Source organism: Pinus tabuliformis, chromosome 7 (assembly GCF_031772625.1).
Source record: "Pinus tabuliformis cultivar Carrire ecotype Pingquan chromosome 7, CPIR1, whole genome shotgun sequence".
In the NCBI taxonomy this organism is placed as follows: domain Eukaryota; kingdom Viridiplantae; phylum Streptophyta; class Pinopsida; order Pinales; family Pinaceae; genus Pinus; species Pinus tabuliformis.
The window spans coordinates 1,208,982,915-1,208,991,005 of record NC_142293.1 but is presented as its reverse complement, the minus strand read 5'-3'; positions in this window follow the sequence as shown (position 1 = coordinate 1,208,991,005).

Here is an 8,091-nt window from a genome sequence, read left to right as displayed (position 1 = left end):
AGGGTAACTTCGAAGAAGTCATAATCGCTCACGGTCTGGAAACGATGGAAGAATTTCTATAAGGGAATTTAGATGAAATGATGTGCTTGGCCAAGTGGTTGGCTTTGATCTATTTGTTGATAGTAACATGCTTTCTAGGATGGTTGCCAATTTGTGATAATATGGTGGGGACGTTGGAGCTAGTGTCTCTCAATGTAACTCAGATACAAATGTTGTAGCATGTAGAGAAAGGCTCTAGAGTTTTTCTTTAAGAATAAAACAAGTGTTTTGTGTGATTTTAATTTCCAATTCTTGCTACTTTAAAATGTATAATTTGGTTTGTTTTGTTCATTTGTTATTATATGTTGTGTAGAACATTGTTGATGTGAATTTTTGATGAGAAACATATTTGCAGGCATGGAAACTTGTATCAATTCCTTGACTTGTAGTTGGAGATTGCAAAAACCACCAAAATTTATATCTTCTTTATTTTCAAATGGTCAATTTGTTTAGAATTTAGAATTTATGTTGTTGATGTCCTTCTCTTTTTCATATTGGTTTTCATTTTTTTTGTTGCCTAGTGTGAACTTGATTCCAACCAATTGATGAGCATGGATGTTCATCATTTTATGGAACGAAATGATGTTGATCATGCCGCTACTAGGTAGGTTTCTACAGATCATCACCAGGTTTGAATGGTTGTTGGTGGGGTGAATGATGTTACTCATTTTCATTTTAGAAATGAGATGACTGAAGTTCATAGAAATTTTCTGCCAGGGTTGATAATATTTCTGTTTTGCAGATGTGCCAAGTGTGCAATGAATGTTATCTAGGTATACATGTTGTAAGAACTCATGAAGGGCCCATCTGAAAAAGGTGTAGGGGGAGAAAGGCTCACATCATTTTTCTCGTTTCAACAACATGGATCTAGGTGAACAACCAAAAGTTTCGATAATTTTGATAGGGGTTGAAGAAATGCTAATAACAAGGGTGAATCCAATATTGCAAGTGTCACATACTCGGGGCAGTCAATATAAGTATAGGGGTGATACAATAATTTTTTGACAAGATATATCTACAATTGGAAAGAAGCTTCAACGACATGTTGAAGAACTTGATTATGTTATTGTGAGAAGATGTGGTGTTGAATCAAGATATTATGAATTCTATGTGAAGAGACAACGTTTCATGGATGCATTTCTCTACAAAATCCATATGGATAAATATTACAGGGATGTTGAGATTGATATGGTTTCAGTTGTAGTTCTTCCTGAAAGGCCTACTAATGTATCCAATAGGATACAACATGTCGATAGTGATCTTGATGAATCAAGTATGCTTAGTGAGGAGTTAGAAAGTGAGGGTGATAATTCTTTTCACTCTCATCCATCATTTTTTATGTATCGCTTGTCGAATTATTCAAGGGAAGTGGATTGAATAACGACATTTACTGAAAATGAAAATTTGAAAGTTGAAGACAATTAAGACTGGCCAGATATTAGAATGTCTTCCATAAATGAATACAATAATGAAGGATTGCTAGACATAGCATTCCCCACTATGTTCCTAATAGGAGATGTTGATTGGTTGCATCCACATATTCGCAGTGTTAAAATGCATGAATATGGTTTGCACTTGCTTAGATATTATGATCAAATATTTTGAAGCCTTCCTAGATTTAGGTATTTTCTTTTGAATATGATTATGCAGCATCGTAGCCATGGTACGGTGGATTTTGTTTTAAGAATGGTATTTATGAAAATGCACCTTCTACTGTTCAAGGATTGTGTCCGTAACTTTGTGATTTTCCAAACAATAGATTGACTTAAAAATTAATGTATTTTGGGTCTTCTTTGAGGGGTAAAAGGGCATATTGGAAAAAGTGTCATTTAGAACTGACTAACATGATCACTCAGTTGGGTTTCCCTACTTTGTATTTTATGTCAACTGAAACATATACAAAGTGGCTGACTTGCATAGTGTCATGCCTCCGAATAGCCAATGTTGACGAAAAAATCATCATGCAAGTAATATTGAAAATTTTATTTAGCATCCACATATTTTTTCTTATTATATGCACCAAATATTCAATATTTTTTGCGAGTTAGTTCTACAGAAATATCTAGGGGCCAAAGACTTTTTGAGAGTTAGTTCTGCAGAAATATCTAGGGGCCAAAGACTTTTGGTACAGGTTTGTTATTGTACCTTTATGTTATGTTGTGCAAGGTTTTCAATAGAAGCATTATGATTGTTTTTTTGCTTTATATTTTTCGATTGCATCCATGGTTTTGCTAGGTACGAGTGGAAGAATAGAGGCTCAACACACATCCATGGGTTCCTTTGGTTGCCTGGTGCTCCCAACATTGAAACATTGAATTGGTCCAACAAGCAATGTTTCGATAGATATGTAAAAACTTGGAATGCGCATGACAGACATCACCGTATTGTCACGGTCCCTTGAAGTGTGCATGATGACCCAATCATTTTAAATACTCAATAAATTTTTTGTTGCACCGTTGAAGAGGATTATGAACATTTGGTCAATTAAGTGCAGAGACACACCAAATGTATTGTTGATTCTTGTTTTCAGAAAAAGGGGTCAATCCTTTCGTGCCACTACGATGCTCCATGGGAGTTTCATCCTAAGTCAGCTTTGTACATAGATGAAAGGAAAAAAAATATGAACCAACTCGAAACAATGATCATTTAAATGTTCACAATGCAAATCATTTAACTATGCGGTGAGTAAATTTTGATTTTCAAGCACTTGTCTCTCAACATGCCATGTTGAAATATATTGATAAATATGCTTCAAAGGCAGAAAATATATTTGAAAGTTATCACGAAATGTTAACAAGAGTTGTTGGTGGTAGTGAATGTGAGGTTCCAATGTTGTTTGCATATAGAAGGTTCCTTGTTGAAACATTTGTTGAGCATGACATAGGAGCACAAGAAAGTTTCCTCTTGTTGTTTGTACTCATAGATTCTTCTCTTTAAATGTTGGAAGAAAAAATTACCAGAGGCTTATATTGCATTCTAATGACATTTTGCACAGAAACACTTTTGTAGAGTTGTATCAAACGCGACCCACTTGTTTGGACCATCTGTGCTTAATAGAAATGGCAATATCATGCAGTTTTGGTGTTGGGTGTAGACAGGAGCATTGGAAACCATGAGAAGCCCATGCCATTATTCATGTTTGGCCACATTTCTATTTTCTTCCTGATGAAGATTCTGAAGAATTTGAAACATTTTTCAGGACAAAGTTGTTGTTGTACAAACCATTTCATGACATAACTTCAAATATAGGGCTTACAATAGAAACAATCATTGATAATTGGAGGAATTTTAGATATAATGTGTGGAATGTTGATTGTACTCCTTTGAAAAATGAAATTAATGAAGAAGATGTTGAACCACTTATACATGAAGAAAATGGTTATCAGGATTCATAAGAGTGGCAATTTTTTTCTCGAATAGTTCCCCCAAACAATGTGGAGATATTAGACCTCCAGAACCTTGGTAGAAGGAACTTTGATATTCATCATAATTGGCATGATACAATGTTGTTAGATGAAATTATTGAACAAGCAATCCATTTTATAAAATATGCATAGTCTTTCGGTGTTCTTAACACCAATTCAGTTGGGGGGACAATTTTGTTGCCTTCGTCTTTATTGGAGAAGCAACATCCTACTTTTGAAATTGTGTTTCACCACTTTGTTAATGGTCAAGATGATGATCATTTTCAAATGATTATTCAGGGAAGTGTTGGAACGAGAAAGTCTTCTCTTATTCATTATATTGTCCAAGCTCTCTCTGCTTCAACAATGGGTGGAAGAATTCCAATATTATTACTTACTCCAACTAGCATATCTTATTTTAATATACGTGGTAAAACAATACACTCTACCTTGAGAATTCTTATTAAAGATATGAAACCGCTTAACGTCTAGGCTCTATCAATTTTCCAAGAAGAAATGAGGGACATCCGCTATATTTTAATTAATGAAATGAGCTTCATATGGCCAAGGTTGTTTATGCAAATAAATTCTCATTTGCGAGAAGCCTTTTAGGGAAAGAAAACTTCTCCTTTTGGTGGTGGGTCCATAATTCTTATGGGTGATCTTGGAAAAATTCATCCAGTTAAGGATAAACCCTTGTATACAGGAAGAACGACAGGAAAAGTGTTGTGGCAAAGTTTCAACATTGTTGTGACTTTGGATGAAATTTACAGGAAACAACGAGATGATCCAAGGTAGGCATCTTTTCACAATCTTTTAACGAATATTAGAAATGTGGAGCCTTGTTTACAATATTGGGATCTTCTTATGACGCATGTTGGTAGTTGCTTGGATCATCAAGAAAAGGTTTTATCTGATTCTTAAGTTCACTTGTTTGCAACAAATGATCTCATTAATTTGCACATTCAAAAAATGTCGAAATCGTTAAATTGTCCAGTTGTAAGATGTGTTGCAGAATGTGGTAAGAGATCCGAGATTGTTGACATTGATGGTGATGTCTTGGAGCATGAGGTGTTGTTGTGTCGTATTGTTCTTTTCATGTTTACATGTAACTTGTGGGTGGAATATGGGTTGGTTAATGGTTCTCTTGGATATATAGAAGATATCTTGTATTCACCTAGCACACACCCGCCATAGCTTCCTCAGTTTCCTAAAATTATTTTTGAGAAGTACATGGGTGCTCCATTTGACAAGGATTGTCCAAATGTTGTTCCCATAACACCTGTTGTTAGAGGGAACCTTAGATAGATGCCTTTAAAAATGGCATGGGCCTTGACTATACACAAATTACAAGGGATGACTTTGCAATGAGCCATCGTGGATATTGGAGATAGAGAGAGGTAGGGTTTGACATTTATAGCTATATCAAGAGTGAGATCCATTGATGTTTTTAGATTTCGCTGCATTTTTCTTATCAGTGTTATGCAAAGTTGCAAAATAGTGCTCATGTTACACTTAGGAAAAGAGAGGAGGAATGATTGAAGTCCGTATCATTTTGAGGCTTTTATCTTTAACTAATTTTAGCGGTTCACTAGGGTAATTTTGAGGTATAAAATGGGCCTCCTAAATAAATTATAAAATAATAGTGGACATAATAAAATAATATTAGATTACATCATCAAATTTTAGAGGGAAAAAAGAAAAAAACTATTTTTTCAACTTATCTCCCTATGGGTTTACTCAAATTTCAAGCGGGAACACTCATTGGATGCATAATTTGATTCCTCATCCAAGGAGTACCCATGTTGCATACTTTCAATGGACCCTACTACACAAAAAATGAGAAATACATGAAAAATGTGATACTTGTATTTTCAACTTATCTCCCTAAGGTTCTACTCAAATTTCAAGCGGGAGTGCTCGTTGGATGCAAAATTTAATTCTTCATCCAAGGAGTACCCATGTTGCATATTTTTGATGGACCATTTTTAATCCAAAAATGGTGCATCATCCCCCATGGTTGACATCATCATCTTGAATCCTATTGGTTCTTATAAAGTTTATTTTGGTTGTACATTTTTCTTAGGAGGCCCATTTTAGACCTCAAAAGATCTCTAATGTGGAATAACGACTCTAAATGGTATTGATGGTTTTTACTTTTTCCCCTGTCATCATTTAGTTATTTGTTAATGTATTTTAGTGTTAAAGTTATCATATTGAATGCTTGGAAATAATCACATGATTGGATGCTTTGATGTGGTGTTCTTTCTATTTAACCGGTTATATTGTGCCTATTGTTTTGTTTCTTTTTCTTCTTTTTATCCATGTAAAGCTAGGATCTATTTACTTATTTTAGTTAATATGTGGTTCATTGTTTTATTTGACATATTAAGACACGTTTAAACTTTTGTTTTTTTGTTTGTGTTTGTTCTAACTTTGTTTTTTTGTTGCGTTGCAAATATGGAAGATAATGATGTTCAATATTATTCCATTGTTGTTCATTCTATTGTTGAAGTAATAAGTTTTTTTTCATATATTCGCAGTCAGTTTGATAGAAAACTTGGATTTCATCCAGATTTTATTGATGAACATGTTCATGTGTTGGAAAAAACGAAAGTAGATGTGAAATACTTGTTGCATCTGCATCTTAGAGAATCAAGAAGAAAAAAAGAAGGAACTATCTTGAAAGTGTCAAGTATTGTGAATGTTACCATATTGATGTCAATTGGTGTTGCTTTTGTCACCGATCTGAATGTGTTTTGGAATATGCCAATCACTAAATGCTTTTTTAAGAACTATTTGAAGTGGATATTCCCCATGGTTTTTTTTATGTAAATACATAGTACTTATTGCTTCATTCCAATTTTTTTATTTGGTTTCAGTGTTGGCGTAATCGGTTCTTTTCTGTTGTGTTGTTATCTTATATTTTGTATATGCATCATCTTGAATTTTTTTATGGATTTGTTTTTACTCACATTCTAATGTTTGCCTAACAAATGTGTCTTTTCCCTAATATTAACCATCTTCGTATGTTCCATTCTAAATAATACTGTATTGAAATGGAAATGGATTACAGTCCAAGATTGGCAACTATGGTTGGCAGTGTCATTGTGATAAACATTGCGTTGATAGAAAAAAAAGTCCCTTTCTCTATAATGCTTATTAATTTTGCTTATGGGGTTTTGGATATTTGTGTTAAGATTTATATAAATAGGGTTTATATTATTTACTCGTTGAGCATAATAGTGGTTTGTAACGGAAATGTGCCATGTTGTATAATAGGTAATAAATCCATGTATTATGATTTTTCTAGCGTTTATTTTCTCCTTTGGTTTAAAATATGAATCCCCTGGGTTTATAATCTAAGGGTTCTAATTCCTTGCATTTAATATTTTTCAACTATGTTTAAAACACCTTTGGTTTTTGGTGATAATCCTTTGGGCTATTTATTCCATTCGGTTTAAAATATTTATGATGGTCAACCAAGGTGCAACGTCGCATTGTGATGAATATTGTTTTAATATGATAATCAACCTTGGTTAATATTAAATCGTTCTTGCATTTGGAAAAATATTATCTCGATTTGATAATCAATCATGGTCTAGCATGGCCAATGATGGTCCAACACCACTTTGTCACGAGGTTTGTCTCAATATGCAAATCTACCATGGTCAATCTTTGTCAACCATGTTTATTTTAGGGGTTTAAATATCTATCTTATAGTTTGTATACTTTGAGTTTATAACATTTATCCCCGCGTTTATTATTCCTTTCAGTTTATAATATCAATTCCTTACGTTTATTGATGTTAGGGTTCATATTTGTAGGATTTATTATTATTCTATTGTGTTTATCAATGCCTTGGGTTTGTTTATCTAAGGGTTCATATTTCTAGGGTGTAATCTTATTCATAGGGTTTGCAATTAATATTCATCCCTAGGGTTTAATATTGTTCCCTTAGGTTTATAGTTCCTTGGCTTTTTAGTTTTAATCCATTGGGTTTGTTATTCCTTGGGTTTATTAAACCATTGGGCTTATTATCCCTTGACTTCATATTCCTAGGGTATAATATTGTTCACAAGGTTTCCAATTAATATTCATATCTAGGGTTTAATATTATTCCTTTGGCTTTAAAGTTCGTTGGGATTTTAGTATTAATCCATTGCCTTTATTATGCCTTGGGTTAATCTTATTCCCATGGGTTTTTAATCCCTCGAGGTTTTTGTATTAAAGCGTAGGAATATGAATGCTTAGATTAATAAACCTAAGAGATTGATGTTATAAAGGAAAATAATATGAACCGAAGCACTTAACACTAAAAAATGAAAAGGAATATAAACACATTTTTTTTAGTATTAATCCCTTCAATTAAAATTATTCCCTTGGGTTTATAATCCTTTGGGGTTTAAGTATATAACCATTATGCTAATTCATCCATGGGGTTCAATATTGTTCCCTTGGGTTTATAGTTCTTTGGGTTTTTGGTTTTAATCGGTTGGGTTTATTATTCCATGGGTTTATTTTCCCTTTTGTTTATTAATGCATTGGGTTTATTATCGCTTAGGTTCATATTCATAGGGTATAATATTGTTCATAGGGTTTGCAATTAATACTCATCCCTAGGGTTCAATATTATTCCCTTGGGTTT